Source organism: Schistocerca americana, unplaced genomic scaffold (genome assembly GCF_021461395.2).
Source record: "Schistocerca americana isolate TAMUIC-IGC-003095 unplaced genomic scaffold, iqSchAmer2.1 HiC_scaffold_97, whole genome shotgun sequence".
NCBI lineage: Eukaryota > Metazoa > Arthropoda > Insecta > Orthoptera > Acrididae > Schistocerca > Schistocerca americana.
In genome coordinates this window covers 537,501-545,000 of record NW_025726752.1, presented here as the reverse complement: position 1 = coordinate 545,000, position 7,500 = coordinate 537,501, and the positions used below count along the sequence as shown (strand labels likewise).

Below are 7,500 nucleotides of genomic sequence, written 5' to 3'. Positions count from 1 at the left end.
TAGAACAGCAAAACTTGACTGGAACCAGAATTAGTACACACAGGGCGCTGATTAGTAAATGATGCAGAGCCATTATAATCGAGACGACATATCCGAATGTCCCTATACATGAGCTGCGGGCTGTACCAGTTACGAGCTAGAGACGCGACCGCGTTGCTCTCTGTACGAATGCCGATGCTGAGCGGTCAGCTAGGAGGCGCTCCATCCATGTCGGTACCGGTGAGCGTTGCACTCGCAGTCGCAAGAACGTACGGCAAGTATATTACCTGGAAGAGTCAATGACAGTCCACGCCCCCCTGCGTGGGAAGAGTCTTTCTAGGCCATGACCCACCGGAAGGGCGCAGCGTCCCCCACCCCAGACATGTGACGTCACACCATCGGTATTGACGACTAGACTGATTCCTTATAATCATTTGCCATACACCGGTGGAAGCTGCCGAGACGAGTAACTACATAGCGGGCTCGCCGTGTCACTAATGTACAGAGATACAACAGTTTCGACTGGAACCGGATTAAACGTATACACGGCGCTGATTAGTAATAGATAGAGCCATCAGAATACAGATAATGTATACAACTGTCCGTATACATGCTGAAAGACTCTGCTCACAATCACAACCACACGTCAGCCACACACCCTTATCACGCACTACTCTCTGCCTGTAACACGCACACAGACAATATGTAAGCACCAGCATGGAACAACACCCAGTGCATCCTCTCCGCCACATTAGACAATCCACACTGTCATAACCAGACTGGGAGGTCCACTCAGAAAACAGAATATCCCACCCACCCGACAACCACCATTGCTCAGCCAAGCCACCAACACCCACACATGTCCTACACAGGGGTGCACCCAACATCACAATACTGCCTCCTCTCACAGCACACAAACAATGGCAGGAATGAAAGACACAGGTCTGCCACAAGCATGGAATGAGAGCGCCGCCTGTCATGAGCCAAAGGTGCATCCTGACGTGGCAAATCAGATGATGCCGCAGGCATCCACTTACTATAATCACAATCAACAAACCGGCCGCCCCGCCCCGCCCCCCATTAAACCTTTCCTTACAACAATGTGTACCTTAACCTAACCTATATCGTACCGTAACCTAACCTATATCGTACCGTAACCTAACCTATGTCGTACCGTAACCTAACCTATGTCGTACCGTAACCTAACCTATGTCGTACCGTAACCTAACCTATGTCGTACCGTAACCTAACCTATGTCGTACCGTAACCTAACCTATGTCGTACCGTAACCTAACCTATGTCGTACCGTAACCTAACCTATGTCGTACCGTAACCTAACCTATGTCGTACCTTAACCTAACCTATGTCGTACCTTAACCTAACCTATGTCGTACCTTAACCTAACCTATGTCGTACCTTAACCTAACCTATGTCGTACCTTAACCTAACCTATGTCGTACCTTAACCTAACCTATGTCGTACCTTAACCTAACCTATGTCGTACCTTAACCTAACCTATGTCGTACCTTAACCTAACCTATGTCGTACCTTAACCTAACCTATGTCGTACCTTAACCTAACCTATGTCGTACCTTAACCTAACCTATGTCGTACCTTAACCTAACCTATGTCGTACCTTAACCTAACCTATGTCGTACCTTAACCTAACCTATGTCGTACCTTAACCTAACCTATGTCGTACCTTAACCTAACCTATGTCGTACCTTAACCTAACCTATGTCGTACCTTAACCTAACCTATGTCGTACCTTAACCTAACCTATGTCGTACCTTAACCTAACCTATGTCGTACCTTAACCTAACCTATGTCGTACCTTAACCTAACCTATGTCGTACCTTAACCTAACCTATGTCGTACCTTAACCTAACCTATGTCGTACCTTAACCTAACCTATGTCGTACCTTAACCTAACCTATGTCGTACCTTAACCTAACCTATGTCGTACCTTAACCTAACCTATGTCGTACCTTAACCTAACCTATGTCGTACCTTAACCTAACCTGTATTGCGCCTTAACCTAACCTGTATTGCGCCTTAACCTAACCTGTATTGCGCCTTAACGTAACCTGTATTGCGCCTTAACGTAACCTGTATTGCGCCTTAACGTAACCTGTATTGCGCCTTAACGTAACCTGTATTGCGCCTTAACGTAACCTGTATTGCGCCTTAACGTAACCTGTATTGCGCCTTAACGTAACCTGTATTGCGCCTTAACGTAACCTGTATTGCGCCTTAACGTAACCTGTATTGCGCCTTAACGTAACCTGTATTGCGCCTTAACGTAACCTGTATTGCGCCTTAACGTAACCTGTATTGCGCCTTAACGTAACCTGTATTGCGCCTTAACGTAACCTGTATTGCGCCTTAACGTAACCTGTATTGCGCCTTAACGTAACCTGTATTGCGCCTTAACGTAACCTGCATTGCGCCTTAACGTAACCTGCATTGCGCCTTAACGTAACCTGTATTGCGCCTTAACGTAACCTGTATTGCGCCTTAACGTAACCTGTATTGCGCCTTAACGTAACCTGTATTGCGCCTTAACGTAACCTGTATTGCGCCTTAACGTAACCGATATTGCGCCTTAACGTAACCTATATTGCGCCGTAACGTAACCTATATTGCGCCGTAACGTAACCCACATTGCCCCTTAACGTAACCCACATTGCCCCTTAACGTAACCCACATTGCCCCTTAACGTAACCCAACACACGTTGGGCCTTAACCCAACACACGTTGGGCCTTAACCCAACACACGTTGGGCCTTAACCCAACACACGTTGGGCCTTAACCCAACACACGTTGGGCCTTAACCCAACACACGTTGGGCCTTAACCCAACACACGTTGGGCCTTAACCCAACACACGTTGGGCCTTAACCCAACACACGTTGGGCCTTAACCCAACACACGTTGGGCCTTAACCCAACACACGTTGGGCCTTAACCCAACACACGTTGGGCCTTAACCTGCTCTGTAATTGTCATACGACGCGTTAAATTAGTGTAGTGTTGCCTAACTGCAACCCCCGCAATATAGTTTGCTACTCGCACTGCCCGGTCCCCAGTGTATCGCTTCATGTTAAACACCTTGCAGCTATACACTGTAATGTGGATGGCAGCAGGACGTACATGCTCAATGCCCTTTGCAGTTGTTCATTGGCATTTGCAGTTGTTCATTGGCATTCGCATGTGCGAAGCACTTAGCCTACGCTGTGGTACGGCCTGTGTCAACTGTCCGCTGATGTTGTACGTCCAAATCACACACTGTACTGCACATTGGTCCTCATGTACTGAATGATACATCGTGGTACATGTGACCGTACAACGACTGCGCCAACAACGGCGAACCATGCGGTCCAAATGTTGTGCACTCAGCTACGTGTCGTCTCCCTATAAGAGCTGGATTGCAGTGTGGTATGCCCTGGATGGCGATCAGCATGAGCCGTCTGTTGATGTAGTGGCGCGTGTTGTCAGACGTAGTCGTCTCTTCTCACACACCGTGATAGCATGGTGCACTGCGTTCCACATCTGCGACATGCGACAGAGGCCGGTTGACAGTCGTTCGCGCAATGGACATCGCATACGTACGGGGGCCACCTTCCACGTGTTCGCCAAGCGTGCACATGTTGTTGCGTGTATGTGGGCAGACATAGTGTGTCGTGACACCTGACACAGGCATGCAACAATCGTTGAATTTGCAAATGGCGATGGACGCCTACGTTTGCTGGTGACGTTATGCAAATGAACAACTGGTAAACCGTTGTGGTGCGGTTGTTCTCGCTAGAGGTGAATCAGTGATGGCGACGATCGGTTGAGCTACCAACCGGTTGTTCCAGCGATACCCACCATGCCCACGAACGTGAATGGCATCTGGGTGTGAAGCGATACGCGGCGGTGGCTGGGTGGGACCGTCCCCGGCCGGTGAGGGGGGGCCTCCCGGCGTGCTGGCCGCGCGGTGCGTGGGCGCACGCGCTACAGCCGGCTGGTGGGGGCGGCCAGTGGCAGGCGCGCCGGCCGACGGAGGCGGCAGGCGGCGCAGCTGCGCGCCGGCGCACCCTGCACGCGGCGCCGTGCGGCCAAAGTAGGTCCTCGCGGGCCCGGTGCGAAGCGCGGTGGACATCTGCAGTGTGCTGGTCCGATTGAGGACTGTGTGCGCTGAGGATGCGCCGCCGCCCGGCGCTCGGCGCCGCGACGCCGTCTGCTGCTCGGTCGCCTCTGCGGTTCTCGCAGGTGGTTTGTATCGCAGCTGTGCGGACGTGTTGGCGCGTGCGCTGTGCTGGGAGAGTTCGCTTCGGCACCCAAGTGGGGCTTTTGTCCTTCTGTGGCGCTGGCGTTGGAGCTGCCGGTCACCGTAGGTGGCGCGTGTTGTCTCCCGCCGGCAATGCCACGACAGCACGCTCCCGGGCCTCTGTCGGCAGCGGCAAGCTCAGTTGGGAGCACGGGTGGTCGCACCTAAAGCGTCTACTCGCCAAACTCCGGGCGATTGCGCCTCTCTCGAACCCGACCAAGTACTTAGGACGGCGCTGCGCGCCGCCGGGACCTGAGAGGGTTTCGAGGTGTATTGTGCAGGGGAGCTCAGCCTCCTCCTGTTTGCAGAATAATTGAGCGGACGCTTGCGTGTTCGCGCGGGCCCCCGGGACACACTCCCGGGCGGCCGGCTGCTCAGCTCTAGTTGACGCAGCTCCCTGGTTGATCCTGCCAGTAGTCATATGCTTGTCTCAAAGATTAAGCCATGCATGTCTCAGTACAAGCCGCATTAAGGTGAAACCGCGAATGGCTCATTAAATCAGTTATGGTTCCTTAGATCGTACCCACGTTACTTGGATAACTGTGGTAATTCTAGAGCTAATACATGCAAACAGAGTCCCGACCAGAGATGGAAGGGACGCTTTTATTAGATCAAAACCAATCGGTCGGCTCGTCCGGTCCGTTTGCCTTGGTGACTCTGAATAACTTTGGGCTGATCGCACGGTCCTCGTACCGGCGACGCATCTTTCAAATGTCTGCCTTATCAACTGTCGATGGTAGGTTCTGCGCCTACCATGGTTGTAACGGGTAACGGGGAATCAGGGTTCGATTCCGGAGAGGGAGCCTGAGAAACGGCTACCACATCCAAGGAAGGCAGCAGGCGCGCAAATTACCCACTCCCGGCACGGGGAGGTAGTGACGAAAAATAACGATACGGGACTCATCCGAGGCCCCGTAATCGGAATGAGTACACTTTAAATCCTTTAACGAGTATCTATTGGAGGGCAAGTCTGGTGCCAGCAGCCGCGGTAATTCCAGCTCCAATAGCGTATATTAAAGTTGTTGCGGTTAAAAAGCTCGTAGTTGGATTTGTGTCCCACGCTGTTGGTTCACCGCCCGTCGGTGTTTAACTGGCATGTATCGTGGGACGTCCTGCCGGTGGGGCGAGCCGAAGGCGTGCGACGCGCCTCGTGCGTGCTCGTGCGTCCCGAGGCGGACCCCGTTGCAATCCTACCAGGGTGCTCTTGAGTGAGTGTCTCGGTGGGCCGGCACGTTTACTTTGAACAAATTAGAGTGCTTAAAGCAGGCAAGCCCGCCTGAATACTGTGTGCATGGAATAATGGAATAGGACCTCGGTTCTATTTTGTTGGTTTTCGGAACCCGAGGTAATGATTAATAGGGACAGGCGGGGGCATTCGTATTGCGACGTTAGAGGTGAAATTCTTGGATCGTCGCAAGACGAACAGAAGCGAAAGCATTTGCCAAGTATGTTTTCATTAATCAAGAACGAAAGTTAGAGGTTCGAAGGCGATCAGATACCGCCCTAGTTCTAACCATAAACGATGCCAGCCAGCGATCCGCCGCAGTTCCTCCGATGACTCGGCGGGCAGCCTCCGGGAAACCAAAGCTTTTGGGTTCCGGGGGAAGTATGGTTGCAAAGCTGAAACTTAAAGGAATTGACGGAAGGGCACCACCAGGAGTGGAGCCTGCGGCTTAATTTGACTCAACACGGGAAACCTCACCAGGCCCGGACACCGGAAGGATTGACAGATTGATAGCTCTTTCTTGATTCGGTGGGTGGTGGTGCATGGCCGTTCTTAGTTGGTGGAGCGATTTGTCTGGTTAATTCCGATAACGAACGAGACTCTAGCCTGCTAACTAGTCGCGTGACATCCTTCGTGCTGTCAGCGATTACTTTTCTTCTTAGAGGGACAGGCGGCTTCTAGCCGCACGAGATTGAGCAATAACAGGTCTGTGATGCCCTTAGATGTTCTGGGCCGCACGCGCGCTACACTGAAGGAATCAGCGTGTCTTCCTAGGCCGAAAGGTCGGGGTAACCCGCTGAACCTCCTTCGTGCTAGGGATTGGGGCTTGCAATTGTTCCCCATGAACGAGGAATTCCCAGTAAGCGCGAGTCATAAGCTCGCGTTGATTACGTCCCTGCCCTTTGTACACACCGCCCGTCGCTACTACCGATTGAATGATTTAGTGAGGTCTTCGGACTGGTACGCGGCATTGACTCTGTCGTTGCCGATGCTACCGGAAAGATGACCAAACTTGATCATTTAGAGGAAGTAAAAGTCGTAACAAGGTTTCCGTAGGTGAACCTGCGGAAGGATCATTACCGACTAGACTGCATGTCGTTCGATGTGCGTGTCGTGTCGCGCAACACGCTACCTGTACGGCTCGCAGTAGCCGTGCGCCGCGTGCGGAACCACGCGTGCTTCTCAAAACTAACGCCAATGTTGTGTGGTACGAGCGCTGAAGCGCTGGAGCGGCTGGCCTGCGGCACCTGGCGCCTGGCGCCGGTTTTGAATGACTTTCGCCCGACTGCCTGTCCGCTCCGGTGTGGAGCCGTACGACGCCCATCGGCCGTGAGGCCGTTGGACACAGAACGCTTGAACAGGGGCCGCCACACGCCTACGTCCCGCCTATGCAACTGTCTTGAAAGAGACAGTGGAAACTAAGAAAAGATCACCCAGGACGGTGGATCACTCGGCTCGTGGGTCGATGAAGAACGCAGCAAATTGCGCGTCGACATGTGAACTGCAGGACACATGAACATCGACGTTTCGAACGCACATTGCGGTCCATGGATTCCGTTCCCGGGCCACGTCTGGCTGAGGGTCGGCTACGTATACTGAAGCGCGCGGCGTTTGCCCCGCTTCGCAGACCTGGGAGCGTCGCGGCCGCCTGTGGGGCCGGCCGCGCCTCCTGAAACGTGCGATGCGCGCCCGTCGCCTGGCGGTTCGCATACCGGTACTTACTCGGTAGCGTGCACAGCCGGCTGGCGGTGTGGCGTGCGACACCTCGTACAACGACCTCAGAGCAGGCGAGACTACCCGCTGAATTTAAGCATATTACTAAGCGGAGGAAAAGAAACTAACAAGGATTCCCCCAGTAGCGGCGAGCGAACAGGGAAGAGTCCAGCACCGAACCCCGCAGGCTGCCGCCTGTCGTGGCATGTGGTGTTTGGGAGGGTCCACTACCCCGACGCCTCGCGCCGAGCCCAAGTCCAACTTGAATGAGGC

General features: G+C 53.2%; 3 non-coding genes across 3 annotated transcripts in view; all 3 read left to right on the top strand.

The window, feature by feature from the left end:
- Positions 1 to 4,683: 4,683 nt before the first annotated feature.
- Positions 4,684 to 6,593, top strand: LOC124593010. The gene has a single exon (XR_006977761.1). It is a non-coding gene; the product is annotated as a small subunit ribosomal RNA (ribosomal RNA).
- Positions 6,594 to 6,944: 351 nt separating this feature from the next.
- On the top strand, positions 6,945 to 7,099 carry LOC124593128. Its single transcript, XR_006977850.1, has one exon. It is a non-coding gene; the product is annotated as a 5.8S ribosomal RNA (ribosomal RNA).
- A 188-nt stretch (positions 7,100 to 7,287) lies between these two features.
- Positions 7,288 to 7,500, top strand: part of LOC124593075 — a 4,224-nt gene continuing 4,011 nt past the window's right edge. Inside the window, exon 1 of the ribosomal RNA XR_006977822.1 lies at positions 7,288 to 7,500. This exon is cut by the window's right edge and continues 4,011 nt beyond it. This is a non-coding gene — a ribosomal RNA (large subunit ribosomal RNA).